At 45.1% G+C, this 27846-nt stretch overlaps 1 long non-coding RNA gene across 1 annotated transcript in view; it reads right to left on the reverse strand.

The window, feature by feature from the left end:
• The window catches only part of LOC118925500 (uncharacterized), a 45711-nt gene extending 18614 nt beyond the window's left edge, over nt 1-27097 (reverse strand). Inside the window, exon 1 of the long non-coding RNA XR_005030084.2 lies at nt 26825-27097. This is a non-coding gene — a long non-coding RNA (uncharacterized LOC118925500). The remainder of the gene's footprint in view (nt 1-26824) is intronic.
• Nucleotides 27098-27846: the final 749 nt, after the last annotated feature.

A 27846-nucleotide genomic window follows, 5' to 3' on the forward strand; every position in this document is an offset into this window, starting at 1 on the left:
CCCAGGGATCCGCCAGGCTGTGGGCCTTCCTCCTCCTCCTCATGGGCCCAGCACGGGGCCTGGCACAGTGTCTGCTGTGTGGAGTTCTGGTGGGAGAGCCAAAGTGGAAATCAGTCTGGCCTGGGCAGGAAGTCCTGAGTGTTACAGAGCTGCAGACTCTGGGACCTTGGGCAAGTCCTTTCACCTCCATTCCTTGTTTTCCTCTTTGTACAATGACATTTTTGTGAGCCCGCGTGAGTTAGTCCCTGAGAAGTGCTTAGCTGAGTGGTGGGTGGGTCAAGTGTCTACTGAGGTGGTGGCTGTATTTATTACCTCTGCTTGTTGTTATCGTGGAGACAGAGGAGTCATGGTTGGGCCCTGCTAACTGGAGCCCAGGGCCCTCCCTGCCCTGTCAATTATTCTTTTGTGTTTCTAGCCTCCCTTGAGCTTAGTAAAATATTGACTTCCCAATAAAATCTTCATCCCCAGGAGACTGCCCCTCTCTCTTCCGGACTGACCCTTTGAGGACCTCTGAGCCAAACAGGTGGATCCTCTGTTTCCCCACAGCCTCAAGTTCCACTCCTACCTTTTCAAATAATTAAAAAGTTCTAAAAGGTGATAGATGTCCACAGCATAAAATTCAAAAGTCTCGAGAGGAAAACTGAAAAGTCACATTTATTCTCTTTCTTACTCTGTGGCCCAGCTGCCCAGTTCCCCCCCATGTGGCTCCAATATTCCCAGTCCCTTGTGTACGTTTCCAGAAATATCCTTTCCTAGACAGGCATTAGTCCTGCATTTACATTTTACACAAATGAGACTCTCTCCACACACATTCTTCACCTTGCTGTCATTGTTTTTTAAAGCAAAAAAAAACTGAGCTTAGCAAAGCAGCCCCAAAACATTTGCTACCTTTTTATTTTTATTTTGAAATAGTTTAAGACTCAGAAGAAGTTGCAAAAATAGTACAGAGAGTTCCCATGGACCTTTCACCCAGCTTCCCCCAGCTCCCCTCAGTGATAACATCTTACATAATCACAATGCATTGTCAAAACCAGGAAACTGACATTGGTACAATATTATTAACTCAAAATCAGGCCTTATTTGGATTTCACCAGTTCTTACATGCAATAATTGTTTTGTTTTCCAGAACACAGTTCTATGAAACTTCATCACATGGATAGATTTTATAACTCTCAGGATACAGAACTGCTCCAGTCAACACAAAGAAACCCTCATGTTAACATTTTATAACCACGCACTTCCCCAATTGTATCCCCTACCAACCACTAATATGTCACTTTGACAGTGTCATATAAACGGAATCATGCTGTATCGAACTTTTTGAGATTCGCATTTTTTTCCCTCAGCAGAATGCCCTTAAGATCAATTCAATTTGTTGTGTTTATCAAGAATTTATTCCTTTTTATTGTTTTGTAGTATTCCATTTAATAGATGCACCACATGTTAATCCATTCATCTGCTCAAGGGCATTTGTGTTGTTTTATCTTTTAGTGATTACAAAGCAAACTACTATGAATGTTCATATACAGGTTTTTGCATGAATCTAAGTCTTCATTCTTCTAAGATGAATACTTAGAGGTACAATTGCTGACTTGTATGGGAAGTATATGCTTAACTGGATAAGAAACTGCCAAACCATTTTCCAGGGAGACCATACCATTTTACACCAGCAGTGTTTGAGATCCACTTGCTTTGTGTCCTTGTCAGCCTTGATATTGTTAGTATTTTTTACTTCAGCGATTTTAATAGTAGTACTATTTTAATTTGTAGTACTATGTCCTCGGAGCTTTATTTTGCATTTCTCCAATGGCTAATGATGTCGAACATCTTTTCTTGTGCTAACTTACTATCCATATATCATCTTTGGTGAACTATCTGTTCAAATTTTTTGCCCATTTCCTAATTGAATTGTTTACTTTCTTACTATTGATTTTAGAGTTTTCTTTATACATTGTAGGTACAAGACCTTCCTGGGGTATGTGGTTTGCAAATACTTCCTCCAAGCCTGTGGCTTGCTTTTTCATCCTTTTAACAGTCTTTTGCAGAAAACATTTTAAATTTTGATGAGGTCCAATTTACCCATTTTAAGTTTTGATGAGGTCCAATTTAACTACTTTTTTCTTTTTATGGATGATGTCTTTGGTGTCATGTTTAGACACCTTGCATTTTACTTTAATGTATCTTGTAGATAGCTTCCCCATTGCGTTTTTATGGCCACAAGTATGCCAAAACACAAATTAAGTATGATTTATTTAACCAGTTCCCTGTTAGGGGACCTAACTGTTCAGACTTGTGCCCCTACAAACAGTGCTGCAATAAATAACCTTGAGCGTGCACTGTTCTCAGCCTGTGGCTTTACCGTGCCTGTGGGATAAATTCCGAGAAGCGGGCTGACGAGTCAAAGGGTTCAGGCATTTGTAATACGGATAGAACCTTCCCCTGGCCCTCCCACCACCACGACTGAGAGATTACTGTTCCCCCACCTCTCACCAACACAGGATTTTATCAGATTGTTTGGGTCTTCACCACTTTGAAGACTGTTTTCTCCATGTTGCTTTAGTTTAGCTCTCTCTTTAAGAGCTTCCTGTGTTTTCTTTCCCGTGAACATTAGGCTCCCCTCCTGTCACGCACTGTCCTTTGGGCTCTTGGTCTGATTGATTAGGAGCCCACCCTTCATTTTTTTCAACAGGGTAGGCTGTGGGACACTCGGTGATGGGGCTCAGACCTTTATGCCTTGATCCTGACCTGCTACCATGAGTCTCTTCCCCTGTGTGGGCTCGGGGTACCCATGTATGAAATGGGGAAAAGAAGAGCATCTACACATAGGGCTGTTGAGAGGATGTCTTGAGTAAATATACATGAGAGCACTGGAACAGTGCTTGGCACACAGTGAGTGCTACAGAGGTGTTAGCTCTATAGTTAACTGTAGTTAGTAACGCTGTATTGTGTGTTTGAAAATTACCAAGAGAGATCTTAAAAGTTCTCATCACAAGAAAAAAATTTTAACTAAATGTGATGATGGATGTTAACTAGACTCATTGTATTGATCATTTCCCTATATATATTGAATCAGTATGCTGTATACCTCAAACTAAAATAATGTTATATGCCAGTCATACCTCAATTTAAAAACAATGTCAGCTCTTGTGTTATTATTATCATCCGTAAGGACTATGTCATCCCACAGCGCCTCTTGAAGTGGTCATCCAGCCCCCCTGGACTCTCCCAGCAGCTCCAAGGCAGAGCTGTTCCAACACAGAGGTCCGCAGACAGCTCCACACTGCCATGGGCCCCCCGTGAAGGCTGCTTCCTACTGCCAGCTGCAAGCCATTGCCTTCTGAGTGCTCCGTCCTGAGAGAGATGCCACCGGCCATTTCCCTCCTGGGTGCCCAGTGCTGTGTTAGGGACAAGCCTGTTTGAAGCTTGATCCAGGACAGTGTGAGGTTGGGGAATTGTTCCAGGGAGAGAAGCTGCTTGGATGTGGCAGCTCAGGGCCCTGAGAGACCCTAAGCAAGAGGTTTGGGGTCTCCCTACTCCCACTAGCCTATTTTCTCTATGACTTTCTAGACCCCTCACACTCCCAGAGGTGAGGGATGGGAGGTCGAAAGAGGACCAGTCAGGGAACCAGGTCAATGTCCCCACCAAGAGCTTGGACTTGGGCATCTTGATTTAAATCCTGGCTCTTCGCTGTGTGACCTTGAAAATTACTTAAGAGAGTCTCAAAGCCCCCATTTTCTCCACCTGTAAAATGGGGCTGACATCAGCATTTGCTTCCTCGAACAGATTGAAAGTTAAATGAGATGGCATCTGCGAAATGCTTAGCCTGGTACGTAGAGAGCACCCACTGAGGGAATGGGGGTAGGGGTGGTTATTGAGCAAAAGTCTCAGGCCTGTATTCCTACCATGCCCTCTACCTGGAGTACCTTCCTCATTCCCTCTACCTGTCTGATCCCATTCATACTTCAGGTCTCAGCCTAAATAAGCACCCACCATGTGCCAGACTCTGGGAACGCCGGAAGCAGCACCCTGCCTTGCTCAGGGATCATCTTCTCTAGCTGCTCCTCACAGCTGAGTGGGCTCAGCCTGGGCTGGAATAAGAAGACCTGGGTTCTTGTTCCACATATTCTCCTACCTTCCTAGTGCCTCAAGCAAGTCATTTCTCCTGGACCTCAGTTTACCCAACAAGAGGTCTGAAAAGATCCCTGCAACCTGTTTTTCCTCCCCACAGTTGGCACCTAGAGTACAAAGCACACACATCCCCTTCCTTTGGTGGCACTGTTAGGCCAGAAAATTCCCAAACTTCTTTCACAAGTGTCTGCACACAGAATAGCTCTTTCTGGCATTTCCTCACTGCTCTGCTTTCCCAAGAGTGTCATCAATAACAACCCAGACTTCATTAATTCTTGGGTGTATCTGCATCATTTCATTTGCCAGAAATTCCTCACTCCCTCTTTATGGAGTGATGGATTTCATAGGAAGCCATTATGGTGGCCACTTCTTTAGCAAGGTGAGTCTTAGTTCCCAAGAGTCATGGGGAGAATTCAAGTGTCTTTGAAGTCCTACCTCCAGGGCTTTCTGCCAGGCAATGAAAGGTTGAATTTATGCCCCAGCTTCTCTAGTGCATGAGTTGATTGTCTTGCAGTTTGTTGCCTGTGACAGAAGATTCAGCTCAAAGGGTGGAGGGTCATATTGATTCCTATAACTTGTAAGCCCTGGAGATGCAGGCATGACTGGAGACAGGTGCTCAAATGATGTCCCCAGTTGATAGATGAGGAAATTGAGGCATATAATTTGCCCAAGGGTGCACAGCAAGGAAGTCCCTTCTCTTGAACCTGGGCTCCTCTGTGTTGCCTCATCTACAGGCAGGCTTACCCATGTTGATGGAAAGGGAGCTGCCAGCAGCTCCAGGCTGCACTTGACCATCAATAAGAGAATGCCTATTTCCTCCAACTGTTTCCACAGAAGGGCAGCAGACGGCCATCACTAACCATGCTTGGAACACCTGGCCATCCCTGAACAATGGACCAGGGGATCTGGCTCTATCACCTGGGGCATCCAACTCACCTCTAATGCAGAAGCTGAGGGCTGCCCTACTGAGTCACCCAGAGATCTACAGCAAGGTCCAGACATATTGGGGTTGACTCCAGAATTCATAGTAGGGGGCATCCCTGAAAGGTGAATCACTGGGCTGGCGATGTTAGACAGCAGAGGCCTGGGAATGAAGCAAGAAGGAAGTGGACTCTGTGGGCCCCATGACTGGATTGGGGAGGGGGCGGTGGAAGGGAGTGGTTCCCCATCTTCTCAGGGACACACCAACCTTACACTACCTTCTCACACAGCATACACAACCACACCAACTGGGGTGCAGCCCCTGGCATAGAGCAGACATTTTTCACCACCATTTACTAGACACCTACCATGTGTAAGGCACCTTGCTAGGTGCCAAACATGCATTATTTGTAATCCTTGAAACAGTCCTGAGAGGGATCGGGTATTTGCCCCATTTGACAGATAGGGAAGTTGAGGTTTATAGAGTTGGATTGCCCAAGGTATAGATAGTAGTTGGGGGGTAGAGCCACACACAAGCAGATATATTGTAACTCAGTGTGATCCAGGGACAGAATTGAAGCAGGTTGGATAGACGGAGGAGGGAGATGGCTGGTCAAGCTCAGGGTTGAGGATGTGGGGGGTCAGGTGATGTTTCCAAGAAGAACACATGCTTCCACACAATCTGGAAGGATATTCACTAGAAGGGCAGTAGTGAGGAGGATGAAGGGTGTGCTGAGCAGAGGGCACATTGTGGACAAAGGCCCAGAGATGAGACTGCATCAACTCTGTGTAGAGCTAGAAGCTGCTGGGGGGGAACACAGAGAGTGGAAGGGAGAAGTTGATGCAAAGCAGAGGGAGGGACCAGGTCAGAGAGTCCCATGGTGGTGGCCAGCACAAGACAGTGGCAAGAGTTGTGGGACTCTGAGGTCATTGCTAGGACAGGGAAACAGGGGACATAGGATCCAAGAGCTCGCATGTGTGGGATTTCCAGGTCCCCCTCCTGGTCTGGATGGGATGGGGAGGATTCCACATCCCTAGCAAGGGGCCCTTGGAGAACACCAGTCACTAATTGAGGCCCACTCTGGGCCCTGTACCCTCACCCCCTAGTAATCTGAATATTCTGTAGAGGTAAAGGGGTAGGTAATTATCTGCATTGTTTTTTTGTTTCCTTGATTTTTTTTTAATTGAAGTGTGGTTGATAATACAATATTGGTTTCAGCGAAAGAAAATTAACAAAATAGCAGTAGACTCATAGATGCTGAGAAGTGACTGGTGGTTACCATGGGGGACAGGCTGTGGTGGGTGGATAGGGAGGTGAGGGGGCTAAAGTGGCACAAAAATCTTAGTCATAGTTTAAGATGGTCACGGGGATGGTAGTATAGCATGGAGAATACAGCCAGTGATTCTGTAACATCTTCCTATGTTGACTGATAGTAACTGCATTGGTGGGGGGTGAGGATTTAATAATATGGTTAACTGTTGAACCACTGTGTTGTATACTTGAAGTCAGTATAAGATTGTATATCAATAATAGTTCAATTTTTTTTGATATCGTTAATGTACAATTACTTGAACAACATTATGGTTACTAGACTCCCCCGATTATCAAGTCCCCCCCACATGCCCCATTACAGTCACTGTCCATCCACACACTAAGATGCTATAGAATCATTACTGGTCTTCTCTGTATATACTGCCTTCCCCGTGTCCACCCCCCCTATATTATGTGTGCTAATTGTAATGCCCCTTTTTCCCCCTTATCCCTCCCTTCCAACCCATCCTGCCCAGTCCCTTTCCCTTTGGTAACTGTTAGTCCATTCTTGGGTTCTGTGAGTCTGCTACTGTTTTGTTCCTTAAGCTTTTTTCTTTGTTGTTATACTCCATAGATGAGTGAAATCATTTGATACTTGTCTTTTTCCACCGGCTTATTTCACTGAGCATAATACCCTCTAGCTCCATCCATGTTGTTGCAAATGGTAGGCTTTGTTTTCTTTTTATAGCTGAAAAATATTCCATTGTATATATGTACCACATCTTGTTTATCCATTCATCTACTCATGGACACTTAGGTTGCTTCCATTTTTTGGCTATTGTATATAGTGCTGTGATAAACATAGGGGTGCATATGTCTTTTTCAAACTGGGCTGCTGCATTCTTCAGGTAAATTCCTAGGAGTGGAATTCCTGGGTGGGTCAAATAGTATTTCTATTTTGAGTTTTTTGAGGAACCTCCATACTGCTTTCCACAATGGTTGAACTAATTTACATTCCCACCAGTTGTTGTTGTTTGTCTTTTGGATGTTGGCCATCCTAACTGGTGTAAGGTGATATCTCATTGTGGTTTTAATTTGCATTTCTCTGATGATTAGTGACGTGGAGCATCTTTTCATGTGCTGGTTGGCCATCTGAATTTCTTCTTTGAAGAAGTGTCTGTTCAGCACCTCTGCCCATTTTTTAATTGGTTTCTTTGCTTTTTGTTTGTTGAGGTGTGTGAGCTCTTTATATAATTTGGATGTCAACCCCTTATCAGATATGTCATTTATGAATATATTCTCCCATATGGTAGGATGTCTTTTTGTTCTACTGATGGTGTCCTTTGCTGTACAGAAGCTTTTTTGTTTGATATAGTCCCGCTTGTTCATTTTTGCTTTTCTTTCCCTTGCCTGGGGAGATATGTCCATGAAGAAGCTGCTCATGTTTATGTCCAAGAGATTTTTGCCTGTATTTTTTCTAAGAGTTTTATGGTTTCATGACTTACATTCAGGTCTTTGATCCATTTTGAGTTTACTTTTGTGTACGGGGTTAGACAATAATCCAGTTTCATTCTCTTACATGTAGCTGTCCAGTTATGCCAACACTGGCTGTTGAAGAGGCTGTCATTTCCCCATTGGATATCTATGGCTCCTTTATCATATATTAATTGACCATATATGCTTGGGTTTATATCTGGACTCTCTATTCTGTTCCACTGGTCTATGGGCCTCTTCTTGTGCCAGTACCAAATTGTCTTGATTACTGTGACTTCGTAGTAGAGCTTGAAGTCAGGGAGTGTAATTCCCACTGCTTTATTCTTCCTTCTCAGGATTGCTTTGGCTATTAGGGGTCTTTTATGGTTCCATATGAATTTTAGAACTATTTGCTCTAGTTCACTGAAGAATGCTGTTGGTATTTTGATAAAGATTGCGTTGAATCTGTAGATTGCTTTAGGCAGGATGGCCATTTTGATAATATTAATTCTTCCTAGCCAAGAGCATGGAATGAATTTCCATTTATTAGTGTCCTCTTTAATTTCTCTTAAGAGTGTCTTGTAGTTTTCAGGGTATAGGTCTTTCACATCCTTGGTTAGGCTTATTCCTAGGTATTTTCTTCTTTTTGATGCAATTGTGAATGCAATTGTTTTCCTGATTTCTCTTTCTGCTAGTTCATCATTATTGTATAGGAATGCAACAGATTTCTGTGTATTAATTTTGTATTCTGCAACTTTGCTGAATTCAGATATTAGTTCTAGTAGTTTTGGAGTGGATTCTTTAGGGTTTTTTATGTATAATATCATCTCATCTGCAAACAGGGACAGTTGGACTTCTTCCTTGCCAATCTGGATGCCTTTTATTTCTTTGTGTTGTCTGATTGCCATGGCTAGAACCTCCAGTACTATGTTGAATAGAAGTGGGGAGAGTGGGCATCCTTGTCTGGTTCCCGATCTTAAAGGAAAAGCTTTCAGCTTCTCACTGTTAAGTATAATGTTGGCTGTGGGTTTGTCATATATGACCTTTATTATGTTGAGGTACTTGCCCCCTATACCCGTTCTGTTGAGTTTTTATCATGAATGGGTGTTGAATTTTGTCAAATGCTTTTTCAGCATCTATGGAGATAACCATGTGGTTTTTGTCCTTTCTGTTGATGTGGTGGATGATGTTGATGAATTTTCAAATGTTGTACCATCCTTGCACCCCTGGGATGAATCCCACTTGATCATGATGGATGATCTTTTTTATGTATTTTTGAATTTGGTTTGCTAATATTTTGTTGAGTATTTTTGCATCTGTGTTCATCATAAATATTGGTGTGTAATTTTCTTTTTTTGTGGTGTCTTTGCCGGGTTTAGGTATTAGAGTGATGTTGGCCTCGTAGAATGAGTTTGGGAGTATTCCCTCCTCTTCTACTTTTTGGAAAACTTTAAGGAGGGTGGGTATTAGGTCTTCACTAAATGTTTGATAAAATTCAGCAGTGAAACCAGCTCGTCCAGGAGTTTTTTTCTTAGGTAGGTTTTTGATTACCAATTCAATTTCTTTGCTGGTAATTGGTCTATTCAGATTTTCGGCTTCTTTCTGGGTCAGCCTTGGAAGGTTGTATTTTTCTAGAAAGTTGTCCATTTCTTCTATGTTATCCAATTTGTTACCATATAATTTTTCAAAGTATTCTCTAATAATTCTTTGTATTTCTGTGGTGTCTGTAGTGATTTTTCCTTTCTCATTTCTGATTCTTTTTATGTGTGTAGACTCTCTTTTTTTCTTGATAAGTCTGGCTAGGGGTTTATCTATTTTGTTTATTTTGTTGAAGAACCAGCTCCTGCTTTCATTGATTCTTTCTATTGTTTTATTCTTCTCAATTTTATTTATTTCTGTTTTAATCTTTATTATGTCCCTCCTTCTACTGACTTTGGGCCTCATTTGTTCTTCCTTTTCTAGTTTCATTAATTGTGAGTTTAGACTGTTCATTTGGGATTGTTCTTCTTTCCTGATGTAGGCCTGTATTGCAGTGTATTTCTCTCTTAGCACAGCCTTTGCTGTGTCCCACAGGTTTTGTGTTGTTGAATTATTGTTGTCATTTGTTCCATATATTGCTTGATCTCTGTTTTTATTTGGTCATTGATCCATCCATTATTTAGGAGCATCTTATTAAGCCTCCATATGTTTGTACGCTTTTTCATTTTATTTGTGTAATTTATTTCTAGTTTCATACCTTTGTGATCTGAGAAGCTGATTGATACAATTTCAATCTTGTTGAATTTACTGAGGTTCTTTTTGTGGCCTAGTATATGATCTATTCTTGAAAATGTTCCATGTGCACTTGAGAAGAATGTGTATCCTGTTGCTTTTAGATGGAGTGTTCTGTAGATGTCCGTTAGGTCCATCTGTTCTAATATGGTGTTCAGTGCCTCTGTGTCCTTGCTGATTTTCTGTCTGGTTGATCTGTCCTCTGGAGTGAGTGGTGTGTTGAAGTCTCCTGAAATGAATGCATTGCATTCTATTTCCCCCTTTAATTCTGTTAGTATTTGTTTCACATATGTAGGTGATCCTGTGTTGGGTGCATAGATATTTATAATAGTTATATTCTCTTGTTGGACTGACCCCTTTGTCAGTATGTAATGTCTTTCTTTGTCTCTTGTTACTTTCTTTGTTTTGAAGTCTATTTTATCTGATACAAGTACTGCAACTCCTGCTTTTTTCTCACTTTTAGTTGCATGAAATATCTTTTTCCATCCCTTTACTTTCAGTCTGTGTATGTCTTTGGGTTTGAAGTGAGTCTCTTGTAGGCAGCATATAGACAGGTCTTATTTTTTAATCCATTCAGTGACTCTATGTCTTTTGATTGGTGCATTCAAACCATTTACATTTAGGATGATTATTGATAGGTATGTACTTATTGCAATTGCAGGCTTTAGATTCATGGTTACCAAAGGTTCAAGGGTAATTCCCTTACTATCTAACAGTCTAATTTAACTCACTTCGTGTGCTATTACAAACACAACCTAAAGGTTCTTGTTGTTTTTTTCCTCCTTTTTCTTCCTCCTCCATTCTTTGTATGTTATGAATCATATTCTGTACTCTTTGTCTATCCCTTGGGTGACATCTATTTAGCCTTAGGAATACTTCCATCTATAGGAGTCCCTCCAAAATGCACTGTAGAGGTGGTTTGTGGGAGGTAAATTCTCTCAACTTTTTCTTGTCTGAAAATTGTTTAATCCCTCCTTCAAATTTAAATGATAACCTTGCTGGGTAGAGTATTCTTGGGTCAAGGCCCTTCTGCTTCATTGCATTAAATATATCATGCCACTCCCTTCTGTCCTGTAAGGTTTCTGTTGAGAAGTCTAATGATAGCCTGATGGGTTTTCCTTTGTGATCTCCTTTCTCTCTCTAGCTGCTTTTAAAAGTCTGTCTTTATCCTTAATCTTTGCCATTTTAATTATTATATGTCTTGATGTTGTCTTCCTTGGGTCCCTTGTGTTGGGAGATCTGTGTACCTCCACGGCTTGAGAGACTATCTCCTTCCCCAAATTGGGGAAGTTTTCATCAATTACCTCCTCAATGACACTTTCTATGCCTTTTTCTCTCTTCTTCTTCTTCTGGTACCCCTATAATATGAATATTGTTCTGTTTGGATTGGTCACATAGTTCTCTCAATATTCTTTCATTCTTAGAGATTCTTTTTTCTCTCTGTGCCTCAGCTTCTTTGTATTCCTCTTCTCTAATTTCTATTCCATTTACCATCTCTTCTACTGCATCTAACCTACTTTTAAATCCCTCCATTGTATGTTTCCTTTCAGATATGGAATTTCTTAATGATTGAATCTCTGACTTAAATTTGTTCCTGAGTTCTTGAATATTTTTCTGTACCTCCATAACCATGTTTATTTTTATTTTGAACTCTCTTTCAGGAAGATTGGTGAGTTCAGTTTCATTTGACCCTTTTTCTGGGGTTTGTGAGATTTTGGTCTGAACCATGTTGTTTTGACATTTCATATTTCTGTGCGATGCCCACTAGTGCCCAGAAGCTCCAGTCTCTGGAGCTGCTCAGCCCCTAGAGTGAGGTTGGGGGTCATAGGGGAGCAGAGCCTGGTGCCTGGGGGGATGAGAGATCTGTTCCTGATTCCAGTCTGTGGTGCCTGTCTCTGGTGTCAGAGCCAGTGGGCCGAGCACACAGGTGTAAGCCTCTGTGCTTTGTGTCTCTAGCTGTTGTAGGCCGGGCCTCCCTCTGGCTGGCCTGACGCCAGCACAGTGACTGCAGGTTTGTGAACCTGTGTTGGCAGGCTAGGAGGAAGGAGCAGCAGGCTGTGTGTCACAGTAGGGGTCCCCGGAGCTGAGCAGGCAGCCAGGGGGATGGGACACCCGAAGCTCCTCAAAGTTCCCAACCAGCTGGGCAGAGTGTGCCCAGGCAACCTTGTCCAGCTCTCCCCTCCCCCACGCAGAATCTCCATGGAAACCCTCTCACTGCTAAGAAGCCTCTCAGACCGCATGCCTTTCCCTTGTCCCAGAGTGGCCGGATGGGGATTCCCTCCTCCACAAATGGCCGGAATCTGTCTCTCAAGCACTCCACCTGTCTGAGCTCCCTAACGTCCAGAGCACCACACAGTGTAGGTTTCTGCTCCCGAAACCAACCTCCAGGGCTGGGTGTTCAGCAGTTCTAGGCTTCCACCCCCACCCCTGCTCCATTTCTATCCCTCCCACTGATGAGCTGGGGTGGGGAAAGGGCTTGGGTCCCACCAGATTAAGGCTTTCGTAAACTACCCTGTTCCATGAGCTCTGGTCTGTTCATGAGGTCTGTATGCAGTCTGGTTCAGCCTTCTTTCTTGTTGCTGTTTTAGAGTTAGTTGTAGTAATTAACTATATTTTTGTATTATCTGTGGTTTTGGGAGGGATTCTCCGTCTCACCTCTCACGCCACCATCTTGGATCTATGATAGTTCAATTTTTTAAAACTTTAAAAAAAATGAGCAACCAAGAAAGTAAGAAATGACTGCTCAGCTCTGAACATGAATCAAATGGAAATTTGTACTTTTCAGCTCTAGTTACATGTGCTTCTTTTTCATATCTTTCATTTCTCTTCATATTATGTATGTGTTTACATTCATTAAATTCTTGAAAAAAAATACTGGTTTCAGTTGTACAACATAGTGATTTGACAATTATCTGCATTACTAAATGCTCACCACGATAAGTATAATTGCCATCTTTCACCATACAAAGATACTACGTTATTATTGACTATATTCCCTACGCTGTACTTTCATCTCCATGACTAACTTATTTTATAATTGGAAGGTTGTACCTCTTTATGCCCTTCATCTATTATTTAAAGGGGAGGCTGAGGGTGAGAGAGGAACTTGAGGGTCAGAAAGGAATATTAATAATAATATTGTTAATAACTTTGGTGACAGATGATAAGTAGACTTGTGGTGAGCATTTCACAGTGTATTCAAGTGTCAAATTACCATGTTGTACACTTGAAACTAATATAATATCTTATGTCAATTATATCTCAATAAATATAAAAAAGTAAATATAGTTGATCCTTGAACAAATGGGTTTGGACCACATGGATCCACTTACAACAGATTTTTTTCAATAAATACATTGGAAAATTTAGGGAGATATGGGATAATTTGAAAAACAATGATCTTATCTCTAGTCTGGTGTAAGAATATAGTATTTAATACATATAACTTAGGAAATGTATTACTCAACTGTTTATGTTTTTGGTAAGGCTTCTGGTCAACAGTAGGTTATTAAATTTGGGGGCTGACAGTTATCTGAGGATTTTCGACTGTGCAGGGCTTAGTGCTCCTAGCCCTCATGTTGCTTATGGGTCAGTTGTGAAAGAATATTGACAAATTAAAAAAAAAAAAAAAGGAACAACCTGAGGTGTGACACTTACCTTGGAGCCCTCCTATGGGGTCAGCCTGAGCTGCCGCTTTGTCCCATCACACCCTGGCCTGTTTCCCCTCCTCCCCATCAATCACCCTACCTGCCCCCCACCCCACCCCAGCACTTCCATACCAAGTCACACAAATCCTGGTCCCAGGGGTGGCTTTTGCAGTAGACAACCACAGCAAGTTGCAAAAATAGTCCCAGTTCTTTCCCTTCCCTATATCCATGCCCATGGCTCATCACTTGGCAGTGCCCCCCAGCCCCCACTCAGATGCTGGTTTTGGCCATGTGACTTGCTTTGGCCAAAGAGATACTAGCAATCAAGATACAGGCTGAGGCTTGAAAGTGTTTTTGCACAGTCTAGCTGCTTGTTCTTGTGCTTCTGCCCTTGCCATAACAACATGTCCTGGATGGTGGGCTGGAGAATGAGACATGTGGCACCAAGCTGAGCCACCCCAGTTGTCCTAGCCAATAGCCAGCCAATCCCAGACACCTGAGGAAGCCCAGCCAGGATAAGCAGACCAGCCTAGACCTAGAGTAGCTGCCCCAGGGCTAGAGAGCAGTAAGTGCCTGTTACTGTATGCCACTGATAATGCTGGGGGTGTTCATTACACGGCATCATTATGGCACTAGGTGACTGATACAACAGCCTCACTTTCTACTGCCTCAGGTATCTTTTTGGTTGTTGGGTTTTACACATGTGAGAGCATAACTTCCATACTATCCTGGCTGCAGGCCATGCTTCTGCTTGATGCTGTCTCAGACATTCTCCCCTCAGCACACACACGTCCCTCTTCTTCCTGTTAATATCTTCATAGTCACCATTTATGGTGACATATCAGCTTATACCCAGCCCTTTACTGATGGGTATCTGGGGCCTTACTGTATTTTCAGTGTAATAAACACCTCTGCATTGAGATCTTTGTGCACTCATCTTTAAGCCCTTATGTAAGGGCCTCTGGAAGATAAATTACTTGCTGAGAACTTGAGGATCAAGGCATATCCATATTTCAAGGCTTGATAGATACTACTTAATCTTAAAGACTCAAAAATCTCCAGCTACCTTCCAATATTGAATCCATCAAGGAAAAAAGACAGAAGAAGCCTTGTGATTTAGGGGGTTATTTGTACATAGTATGCAAAGAATAAGGGTTTCTGGGTGTTTTTAGCATCAGTCCTTCGAGGTAGGGCAGGGACATGGGACAAGCATTATGATTAACTTTTCTTGTCTGCAATGAAAAATGCCAAGATATAAACAGTATAGTAAGAACAGGAGAGAACAGCGAGAGGCTGAAAGCTTTTCCTCTGAGATTGGGAACAATACAGGGATGCCCACTCTCCCCACTGTTACTCAACATAGTACTGGAGGTCCTAGCCATGGCAATTAGACAAAACAAAGAAATACAAGGAATCCAGATTGGTAAAGAAGAAGTCAAACTGTCACTATTTGCAGATGACATGATATTGTACATAAAAAACCCTAAAGACTCCACTGCAAAACTACTAGAACTAATATTGGAATTCAGCAAAGTTGCAGGATACAAAATTAACACACAGAAATCTGTGGCTTTCCTATACACTAACAATGAACTAATAGAAAGAGAAATCAGGAAAACAATTCCATTCACAATAGCATCAAAAAGAATAAAATACCTAGGAATAAACCTAACCAAGGAAGTGAAAGACCTATACCCTGAAAACTATAAGACTCAAAAATCTCCAGCTACCTAGAGGTCACTAACAAATGGAAACTCATCCCATGCTCCTGGCTAGGAAGAATTAATATCGTCAAAATGGCCATCCTGCCCAAAGCAATATACAGATTCGATGCAATCCCTATCAAATTACCAACAGCATTCTTCAATGAACTGGAACAAATAGTTCAAAAATTCATATGGAAACACCAAAGACCCCAAATAGCCAAAGCAATCCTGAGAAGGAAGAATAAAGTGGGGGGGATCTCGCTCCCCAACTTCAAGCTCTACTACAAAGCCACAGTAATCAAGACAATTTGGTACTGGCACAAGAACAGAGCCACAGACCAGTGGAACAGAATAGACTCCAGACATTAACCCAAACATATATGGCCAATTAATATATGATAAAGGAGCCATGGACATACAATGGGGAAAGGACAGTCTCTTCAACAGATGGTGCTGGCAAAGCTGGACAGCTACATGTAAGAGAATGAAACTGGATCACTGTCTAACCCCATACACAAAAGTAAATTCAAAATGGATCAAAGACCTGAATGTAAGTCATGAAACCATAAAACTCTTAGAAAAAAACAGGCAAAAATCTCATTGACATAAACATGAGTGACTTCTTCATGAACACATCTACCCGGGCAAGGGAAACAAAGGCAAAAATGAACAAGTGGGACTATATCAAGCTAAAAAGCTTCTGTACAGCAAAGGACACCATCGATAGAACAAAAAGGTATCCTACAGTATGGGAGAATATATTCATAAATGACAGATCCGATAAAGAATTGACATCCAAAATACATAAAGAGCTCACACACCTCAACAAACAAAAAGCAAATAATCCAATTAAAAAATGGGCAGAGGAGCTGAATAGACAGTTCTCTAAAGAAGAAATCCAGATGGCCAACAGGCACATGAAAAGATGCTTCACATCACTAATCATCAGAGAAATGCAAATTAAAACCACAATGAGATATCACCTCACACCAGTAAGGATCGCCATCATCGAAAAGACAAACAACAACTGTTGGCAAGGTTGTGGAGAAAGGGGAACCCTCCTACACTGCTGGTGGGAATGTAAATTAGTTCAACCATTGTGGAAAGCAGTATGGAGGTTTGTCAGAATGCTCAAAATAGAAATACCATTTGACCCAGGAATTCCACTTCTAGGAATTTACCCCAAGAATGCAGCACTCCAGTTTGAAAAAGACAGATGCACCCCTATGTTTATCACTGCACTATTTACAATAGCCAAGATATGGAAGCGACCTAAATGTCCATCAGTAGATGAATGGATAAAAAAGATGTGGTACATATACACAATGGAATATTACTCAGCCATAAGAAAAAACAGATCCTACCATTCGCAACAATATGGATGGAGCTAGAGGGTATTATGCTCAGTGAAATAAGCCAGGTGGAGAAAGACAAGTACCAAATGATTATGATTTCACTCATATGTGGAGTATCAGAACAAAGGAAAACTGAAGGAACAAAACAGCAGCAGACTCACAGAACCCAAGAATGGACTAACAGTTACCAAAGGGAAAGGGACTGGGGAGGATGGGAGGGAAGGGAGGGATAAGGATGGGGAAGAAGAAAGAGGGCATTATGATTAGCATGTATAGTGCATGGGGGGCACGGGGAGGGCTGTGCAACACAGAGAAGACAAGTAGTGATTTTACAGCATCTTACTACACAGATGGACAGTGACTGTGAAGGGGTATGTATGTGGGGGGGACTTGGTGAAGGGGGGAGCCTAGTAAACATAATGTTCTTCATGTAATTGTAGATTAATTATACCAAAATAATAAAAAAGTAAAGAACAGGAGAGACTCCATCTTAAGACTAAGATTCCATTTAAAAAACCAGGTAGTCAAGAGGTAAGATTCCTAACATATTTTATGGTAATCAGACAATAACCCACCCTATCTTAAGGCAGGGCAGGTAGTCCTAGATGATATGTCCCCACTGCTTGAGGATAACCACTACCTTGGAGAAGAACAAGATTAAGAAATTCCTTGTGTTAAGTTTATCTTACAGAATATCTAGAGGACAAACTATGGATGGTGACATAATGTCTCTCACAGGAGATAGATTATCAGGAGACCACATATCAAGTCTATGCACCACCCCTGCCCTCTCTCTTTCCCCCATTCTTGAAAGCCTTAAGAGACAGAATCCTAAGCCCTTAGGAGTGTGCCTCCTTTCTGAGGTTGCACACACTCCCCTTTCTTCAAGTATGTACTTTTTGCCTTAAATAAAGACATCTCACTGCTCAACTTACTGCACTTTGTCTCTGCACTCCTCAGGGGTAAGCGTCTTTGTCATTGTGCTATATCATGCAGCTTTCTAGACTTAAGCAAAGGCATTCACTCTCTCTGTCCTACTTAAGACAAATCGGGAAGGGCTACTAAAATCTCTGATTTGGGTTCGCCTGGGTGACCTGGACAGGACTGCAGCTGTATGATCATACTCTTTAGTAGCCTGCTTGAATATCTCCTTTGTTTGCTTTGGGATGTTCTCAGTACATATCTCACTCTATCCAGTGCTCTGCAGCTCCCCCAAATCCTGGGGTTATAGGAGCTTTGTTCCCAGGCCAAGCAGATTCAAGTGAACACGGGATGTCAGGCGACTCTGACTTTAGAAATTGGCCAGGGACCTACCCTATGCCAAGCAGGAATTGAAGTAGCTTCCCTTTCCTTCCTCTGCTCTTCCTTGCTCTCTGCTGCCTGCACGGCTGCTACCATTCACTACTCTCACTTTAATGAATTCCTTCCTTACCTACTCATCCAACCTGTTTGAGATTTCTTTCTCCTTCAGAGTCAAGAACCCTCCCCTGTCCAGGCTGAGGTTTCACCTACTGTGCAGGGAGAGACCTCCCCAGACCCAACTGCCCAACAACTTTATCCAACAAATATTTACTGAGTACCTACATATGGTTCTGGACCCTGTTGAGTAAAGCAATGACTAAAACAGGCAAAAGTCCCTGCCTTGATTAAGCTTACATTCTATTAGTGATAATAGATTACACAAAACAAACAAGAATCCAAGTAACACATTGAAGATATTAGAAGGTGATAATGCTACAGAGAAAAATAGATAGGGAAAAGGGATAGAGACCATTGAAGAACAGGTAGAAGGAGGAGTTGTAATCTTTAAAAATACGGCAAGCAAAGTGTATTAGTTTGCTAGGGTGCTATAGAAAAGTACCAGGGACTGGGCAGCTTAAACAATAGACATTTATTTTCTCACAGTTCTGGAGGCTGGAAGTCTAATACCAAGGTGTTGGTAGGGCTGGTTCCTTCTGATGCCTTACTCCTTGACTTATAAGTGGCCACCTTCTCACTGTGTTCTCATATATGTCTTCCCTCTGCCCATGTTTGTGTCCTAATCTTTTCTTAGAAGGACACTGGTCCTATTGGATTAGGGCTCCCCCACTGCATGACTCATTCTACCTTTATTGTTTCTATAAAGACCCTATCTCCAGTTTTGGTCACCTTCTGAGGTACTGAGGGCTAGGACTTCAGTATGAATTTGGAGGGACACTATTCAGCCTCTGCCCTCGCTGAGCCTGAAGGTGAGGGGTAATGATGAGGGAGTGAGGCCCATAGATGCCTTTAATATGGGCATGCCAGACAGAGAAGAACAGAAACAAAAATTGTGAAAAAGAGCATGCCTGGTGACCTTGAGACACAGCAAGGAGAGCAGAGCAGAGTGAAGCGAGCAAGGGGCCAGAGGATGATGTGGAGTCAGGGACGTCCCTGACCTCCAGGAAGCAGATCATGTCTGATATCATAGATCACGGTGGGGATTTGGTATTTACCCTGAGGGAGGCAGGAGTCATAGGACAGTTCAGATCAGAGGAGGGATGCTACCTGCCCTCTGCTAACAGAATCCCTCCTGCCACTGTGTGGAAGAAGGACTGAAGGGGGGTGCCACTGGCATTAGCACTATTCACCACGTATTTTCAGTCTGCACCAGAGCATTGCCTTTCCCAACCCGTTTAGAGTCAAGCAAGGCACACAACTTGCTGGGATCAATGGAGTGATGTGATTGCTTCTCGTGGAATACGTAAGTGTGTACTCATGCCATGTTCTCTTTCCCCTTCCATGGTGACTGGCAGTGTTTTAGTCAAGTTCTAGACTGGCTGCCCCATCAACCTGAGTCCCAGATGGTAGTAGACAGTGAAAACAGGAAAGACAATGAGAGCGACATGTAGCAACAGCAAGAAATAAAACTTTGTGTTTACATGACTATGATGTGGGATACCACAACATAACCTAGCCTGTCCTGACTAACAGAAAAATAAAAATGGAAACAGGGACACGGTGAGGAAGCCATTGATTCATCCATATGAGAGATGACAGGGCTTTGGGCATGACAGTACCAGTAGGGACAGTAAACACGTGGTTGGACTCTGGACATATTGTGAAGGTGGAACCAATAGGATTTGCTGACAGATTGTATGTGGGTCATGAGAGAAAGGAGTCAAGGTTTGTCCCCCGAGCAGCAGGAAAAATGGAGGAGCCATCAACTAAGTAGCACAGACCCAGGAGGATCAGCCGGCCCTGGGAGGCCTCCTTGTAGCTCCCCAGGCCCCTGCCTTGCATGTGCCCTGCCTCCCTTCCGCTTGGCTTTGGCCACGTCTAGGTGGCTGAGCCAAGAGAAAAGCAGACAGGGAGAGCCTCTCTCCCTGGCCCTGAGAGCTGTGCTGGAGCCGGGGCACCCTGAGTAGGCCTGCGGCAGTGGGAAAGCCGTGGGAGAGAGGCGGCTCCCTGGGAGGAGGGCCTTTTTCCCGTCGGGGCTGTCCAGAGATGAGCTGACTACCTGGGAGGAGCCCCACCCCCTACCCCGGCCACCATTAGTGTCACCAACAAGTGTGGAAGTGGGGGAAGGTGCTGTAGAAGTGATTTTGAAGTCTAAGCATCAGTCAGCAGTGGTTTGAATAGAATTCCTGGACCCCGCCCCAGCAAAGCTTACTGTGGGGGATTGGGGGCGGTGGCTGGGAATCTGCATTTTAACCAGCAGCTCAGGGAATTCCCATGGGAACCACTGGTCTGGGAGCATCTGGAAATGTTTCCCAACTCTGAGGTTCTGGGAAACCGTCTGTGCCTGGAGGCCAGGATCAGCCAAAATTACCCAAGAGCTGCTTAGGCCTCCCCTCAAAGCAAGGCCTCTGCAGAGTTATGGGGAGGGTACCCTGTGGGAGAAAGACAGGCTGAGTCTGGGGTGGGCCCAGAGGGGCAAGGAGAGAGGCCTGGGTAGGTGGGTGGAGTAGGGGTGGGTTCGCTTAATCCTGTGTTTAGCAACTAGGGAGGGGTGGGAGCTGATGGTGTGCAGGCCACAGAGATAAGCAGACTAGTCCTGCCTTCTGGGGACTCAAAACAAACACACGTCTAAGGTTTAAACCTGAGCAATGCAAAGGGAGCTACAGGCCCATGGGGAGTGGGAAGTCACAAAAGTGAGTTTGCTGGCAAAGGTGGCCCAGGCCGAGCACCTCCTGGGTGAAAGCATGGAGGGGTGCCCCAGCTTCGTGAGGTGGTGGTGGTGGGCTGGCAGTACAGGTGGGGGACGAAAGGAAGCATGAAGCATATGCAGTGGGGGTGGATGAGGCAAGTGCGTTTTAAACAGGAAATGGCCTGATCAGGAGTAGGGCTTGGAAATGTTGGTGCAGATGTGAAAGGGGGCCAGGAGCAGAGCGTCAGCAAGGGGCTGCCTGTGTGGGAAGGACAAGCAGTGACTCGAGAAATAGTTGGGAAGTAAAATTATGAGCACTTTCAGTGTTGGTGAAGGCTCAGTTGGAGCAGAGGCCTAAGACTCTTGTCTCTTGGGCCAAGATCTTTATATTAACTGCAGGGCAGCAAATATCTACTAAGCACCTGCCATAGATGCCTTCACCCAGTGTGACTAATGATGGACTTTCAGGAAACTTGACAAGACATTGCAGGAAATATTTGGGTCCAAGGAGCTTATCCCTGCCACCTGACCCTGCCTGGATCTGAGGAGCTTGTGCACTGTCCTCAGGAACCTCAAACCACTCTTGCCCTTGGATTCAGGAGAAGTCCCAGATGTGTGAATGAACTGCTTTGCAGAGAAAGCTTGGGAGAGTTAAAAACAAAAAGTCTGGCCACTGCCATGGATTGAGGCATGTTCTCTTTGCTGTCAGGCCTTGCTGCAGGGAGGGCATTACTTGCAGAGTAGCAGTCTGGAAGGACCTTGTCAGCAGAGCACTTTAGAGAGAGTGCTGATCTTGCCCCTCAGTTTAACAGAGAAAAGGTTACCAGAGAGGCCAGGAGACTGCCCGAGACCACACAGCAGCAGCTGACAAACTCTGAACCGGAACCAGGGCCTCCCACCTCTGAACCAGTGCCTTTGCAACAAGCAGCATATGCACAGCACAGAGCAGGACTTGATACTCGTTCCCCGTGCCTCAGGCCCGCTCGGTTCCTTAGCAGATGCCTCTCCCAGACATTCAGTTTTGGCTTCAGAGGTGAAAACTACGTGCTGTCCCTGCCTGGTCCAAAAGACTGCCCCCAAATGTTGTCCAATAGAGGAGCCCACTGGGATTCTGGATTTTAAGGAACCTTTCTCTGCTCACTATCACCACAACCTTTACTCCTCAAGCCTGTGACAAAAGTCTCCTGCACCCTTGAGGAAGAGATGTACATCCTCCCCAGCCCCAGTGACCCCTCAGGGTATGAGGGGCCCCACAGGCCTGCAGGGGGGAGGAAAGGCAGCAGGAGGAAATGGGGGGGGTCCACTCTGCTAGCGACCATCAGTGCCAGGCAACCTACTCCCATATTCCTTTCTATAACAATAACAGCTACTCCATGAACCCCTTGAATTAGACACAAAATGGCATGAGCTTGTGCTCTGGGGTGGGGGTGGGGGCGCTTAAGATTTCAGTCTTTTAATCAGATTCCCTGAATAGTCTGTGACTCTCCAAGGAGCAGAGTCACTGATTTGCTCTCTCGTGTGCGCTGTGTGCTGACACTGATGTGCCCTGTGCGTGGCACTGTGGGTAGAGCTCCTCTTCATAAGCATTGGCGGTTATTAGCACCTCATGCCGCCACGGGATCCCAATGCCCAGCCTCTGCTGGGTCAGAGAAGATGCTTGTGGCTGCAAGTGACCGAGCAGCCATCTAGGAGTTGTGTAAATGACAAACAGAGGTGCTCTCCTCATGACACATCCAGAAGCGGTCACTTTGGAGCTGGTTCCGGATGGCAAGGAGGTCCTCAAGGACTCAGTTTCCTTCCATCCCCATGCTCTCCTCAGCAAGTGATCGGCAACTGAGGGGAGGGCCCGACAGGCACCCCTGGGGCCAGGTGGTCCACGCACTGTTCCTCAGTGTTCGTGGACAGAAAGTAGAGGTGCCAGGAGCATTTGAGAAGGTAGGAAGGGACCTCTGAAGGTACAATTTAGGATGGAGTGGACTTTCCTGCCCTTGACTTTGGACTTGACCATGTGATCTGCTGTGGCCCCCAGAAGGAAGCAGAAGTAACAAGGTGCCAATTCCAGCCCTGGGCCTTCAGGGACCTTGTGTGCTCTCACTTGCCTCCTTGTGCCTTTGCCACCACCACAAGAGGAGCAGCTCCAGCTAGCCCACTGGTCAGGCAGGGCATACCCTACTCCCATACTCCTCATAGAGCCACTGTAGGCACCATGGGAGGGGGCAGAGCACCCCAGCAGAACCCAGCCTAGCCTGAACATGGGTCGACCCACACATCTGTGAGAATTAATAGCTCTTGTTTCGAAACAGTGAGTTTTGAGGAGGTTTGATACATGGCATTACTGTGGCATCACAGACTAATATACACCCTCCCCAGACAGGCTGCTATTCAGAGGTTATAGCAATCCCATTAACCAGCTATCTGGCTCCCCTCTACCTGAACTCCCTATGGTGAACCTATCCCCTCACTGATGCAGCCCTGGGGGGAGGCAGAACCCACCTCCCACTGTGGAAGCCGAAAGGGCAAGACACTCCCTCTCCCTCCTTCCTAGCAGCCAGATCATGGGCCCCTGACCTACGGGACTTCGACAGTTTGGGGACAGATACAAAGATGCAGGGCAGTGGAGCAACTATTCAGAGGCAGTGGTGGACAAGATGATCCAGCAGTGGCACCAGTGCCTCCAGTTACACCCTTGGTGGTGCCCCTACCACCTTTCCTATCCTAGCTTCTGCCTGTGCTTCTCCAGCCTTCCTGAAGATCCCAAGAGCTGCCTGACTTCTTTCTAATAAATTCCTTTTCAGCTCCAAATGGCCAGACTCAGCCTCATTGGCTGCACCCATGAACCCAAATGGTGCACACAGGAGGCAGGTTACTTAACCGCTCTATGCCTCGGCTTCCCCAGGTGAGATACGGGCATGATAATAATAGGACTGAACTGAAACAATCCAGGCAAAGAGCTTAGCACAGTGCCTGGCACACAGCAAGCACCCAGGAAATGCTAGTTGTCATCACCACACATTCTCTAACTTCCAGGAAGCTCAAGGGAAAAAACAAAACTAAGATTCTTGAGGCCAGATACACCTTTGTCTCCTTTAAAGTTACTTCAGAACCACAAAGTTCCAACCACCCGTCAAGGGTGGTGGAAGTGATGGGGATAGTAATGATGACAGCTACTCCTTGTCTCCTGTTTTCTTACTCCCAGACTCTGTTCTAAGTGCTTTTCAAATTGTACTTCATTTAATCCTCATACCCACACCATGAGGAGGAACTGTTATTTCCCCCATTTTACAGATGGGAACCCCTTATGAAGGCACAGAGGTTAAGTGACTTGCCCAGAGTCATGTGGACTGTAAGCAGTGGCATCAAGGTCTGACCCCAGCACTCTGGCTCCAGACTCTATGGCAGTAGGATGAAGCTCTGGAGGCCACAGTAGGCATTCAATAGTACTTGCTTGTGTGTAAGGTGGCCCAGAGAGAAGGCTGTTCCCCTTGCACTGGTTTGCCTCCATGCCCAGCAGAAGCAGCAGGCCTGGCAGCCTGGCTGAGTCACCAGCTTTAGCAACTGGGGAATTTGGCCCCAGAGTCAGAGTCAGCAAAGAGGGCTGGTCCTTGGTGTGAGAACATGGTTCCAATTGAGATCGCTTCTGTACTACGTGGCTGTTGCAGGTGTGGGGCTCCTGGCCTCACCCCAGGAGCTGGGACACAAAATCTCCTCCCTCAGCCTCCAAGTGAAGGCGCCCACCTGCCCCTGAGTCTTTGGGTCTGGCTCTGCTGACATCTGTCACCTAGACACTAGGTGTTGTACCCAGGCAGTAGTTGGCAGCCAGATGTGGCCACTGCAGCTCAGAGGACTGAGGTCACTTGCACGGAGCTTCCTAACTATGTGGTTGTAGAGCCAGGATTTGAACCCACATCTGCCAACCCCAAGGCCTCTGTGGCTATAACCAAAAGGAACATATGTCATCTATTAGGCTCGCATTTGGCTGACAGTGGCTTGTTTTTGTGTCCTTTTATAACAATAAAAACCAATCACTGACATTTATGGCATGTCAGTCACTGAGAGCCAGACCCTCACATGGGGGACATCATTCAGTCTCCTCAGTCGCCCTCAGAAGGCAGGACCATTTTCATCCCTGTTTACAGAAGAGAAACTGCGGCATGGGGAGGTGAAGTGATGTAGTGGATGTTCCTTTGCCTGCCTGCCTAGTATTCTTTACGCCTTTTTCTGGGAAGGGCACCCCAGCTTCCTCTTGAAGACTTCCCACTGTCAGTGTCGTCAGTCAGGCGAGACTGTCAGTCAGGGTGCCTTGCTTTCCTCTGGCTCAGCGACGGGCACATGACCCAGGCTTGGCCGATCAGGCACCCTCTCCTGGGACTTTGTTGAATCTTGTGGCATGTTTCACCTTGAAGACTGTCTGCTGGTCCTTGCTGCCAGGCCCCCTCATCTGAGCCCTGCTGATCCTGAGACTTTGTTGCCAGGTGTAACCTCCTCTTCTTCCAGGAAGGCCCCTGTATCTTTGGCCCCTGAAGTCAGCTGAGGGACTTCTATTGCTTGCAAGTCAGAGTGCTAGCTGATACAAGGAAGCTCCCAAAGTTCACACAGCCGGCCCAGGCGGCCTGATGCCCAAGTACCCTGTTAGCCACTGCCTGGGGTGGGACCTCACCCTGCATGGAACGGAGGACACACAATTCCAGGGGCCTAGAGACATTGCCCAAAGCAACTGTGTTCTCTACCACAATAAAGCCTTTGTGAAAAGGTAAAGTCTTGAACCATTTATTTGATTTGCATGGTCCTCACTCCTTGGGGCTTCACAAAACTCCCTAGACCAAATCCTGGTACCCTAAGAGGCATATGCACCCCAGTTTGAGATATTCACCTGAAGGACACTTGGCTCCTTTGTTGCTGCCCCATGCCTTTGCTCAGGACCCTTGCCTGCAGCTCCAGAATCTCAAAGCCCAGACCCTCTCCAGGGCTCAGTGTGGCTCCTGTCCAGCATGACGGTGCTTCTTAGACCACGGTAGGTCCACCTACCCAGAATTCCCAGCTTTGGCATTCTCATCCCTGCTCCACATTTTTATCTTATTCACATCCTCCAATACTATCATATTCTTAATATTTTGTGTTAAGTTGACATATATTTACTCTTTACTTAAAGTCACTAGAAATTTTAGAAGACTTCTTTTCACTGCTGGACAGGACACTGGGATCACTGTGCATAAACAGAATGCGACAATGCCCAAGAACAGTGTGCATTACAGTTCAGCCTGACCCTAGTGCCAGGTCCACCCAGTCTTTGCCTGGAAGGTCCACAGGGGTTAGCAAGGTATTCAAGGTGCCCAGCATCACACTGAGCCTTCCTCCTTGGACATGATCGGAAAGAAGGCCTCAAAGGCAATCAGAAAAGAATCACTTTCTCCATGTGTGAGCTGATGTTATTTAAGGCCATGTTATGAGTCACATGCTTCACATTTCAGGAAACACTGGTCCTCAAGATACAGGTGAAGGCAGAGAGAGAAAGAAACTTGTCCAAGGCTGCACAGCACATCAGAGAAAGAGATGAGAATGGGGCAATCCCACCCATATTCCAGTTATTTCCCTGGCACTTTGATTTTTCCCTTTAAATCATTTCAGAGGCTCCCAGCAACTCCTGATGATGTGGGACCACCTTTCTATCTCTGGCAGCCACTCCCCTTCCATCTGTTGGGTTTGGGCTCTCCTTCTCACCCCCACACCTTCACTGCACCCCCAGCACCAGTTGCTTCGGGCTCTGCAAATGCAAACTCATTTAAATGTCACCTGGAGCAACACAGAGCTTGAAAGGCAAACAGATGATAAAAATAGACATGACAATCACAGTATCCTAGACTGTCCGATGGTGCTTCCAGACCCTCTTAACCCTTCCTGGAACAAGAATTACAATAATTAGGGACTCCCACCCAGGGAAAACTCAAGCACACATATAATTTCACCTGTAATTTTGGAGGAGTCAAGGGACCATCCACGTCGATGTTTCATGTTTTCTGTCTCATGGACTAGAGTTCTAAGAAAGAGTTTGTTTGTAAAAAGTAATCCCATGCCAAGAATTTGGGAACAACTGGCCTCGATGATTTTTCAGGCAGCTCCCAGTTAATGAGCTGTGAAGAAAGGCTCAAGGCTAATTGAGAGCAGCAGTTCAGTGCTGGCCTTTTGCAAGCAGAAACCTCACCCCCTGACTTATCTCTTTGGGAGGGTAAACCTTGGGGTTTATCTTAAAGGCAGTGTCAGTGAAATTCTTTGACCACTTTGAAGAGAATCCAAGGTGAAATTTCAGCAGGGGTGGAGATGCTGGTCTCTGTTCCCAGCCTCCGCAGCCATGGCCTCTACCCGCTGCCTGCACAGTCCCAGGACACCATCTGCACAGAATGCAAAAGCAGCCACGCCCTCGAGTTTATGCAACTCTGAGGTCCTGGCCAAGGTCCTGAGTGACGTTAATGTGTGCCTTGCTTTTGTCTTCCCAGTTTCCCCATCTTCACAATGGAGAGTAGATCCTTAGCATCCAGGACCAGACCCATACCATGCCTGCTTTCTTGTCTAGCTTGTTCTAGGACTTGGCATGCATAAGAACTTGGCCTTTGAAATCTTTTGAACTCTTTGGCCTTTGAAATCTTCTCTGTTCTCATGGTGACTTTGTTTCTTAGCAATCATTTGGGTAAACGATGTCTCCCTTGAAAGGAAGTGGTAGGGACAAAAGCTGAACAATAGGGCTGGAGACTGAGGCCCCAGGGGAAGGAAGGATAGATGATTGATGACAGGGAGTGAGAAACTATTAGAAAGTGGCCTGCAGGGAGAGGAGCAAAAGTACTGATGGTATCTGGCTGCAGTACCAGCAGTTTGAGGGCTGGAGGAATGAATGCCCATGGGGGGTGTCACGTGGTTGGGAAGGGGCAATTTCCACCTGCAACTGGGGGCTGCCATGAAACCTGATCAGCAGGCTTGTGGCATGGTGCTAATG

Source organism: Manis pentadactyla, chromosome 1, assembly GCF_030020395.1.
Source record: "Manis pentadactyla isolate mManPen7 chromosome 1, mManPen7.hap1, whole genome shotgun sequence".
NCBI lineage: Eukaryota > Metazoa > Chordata > Mammalia > Pholidota > Manidae > Manis > Manis pentadactyla.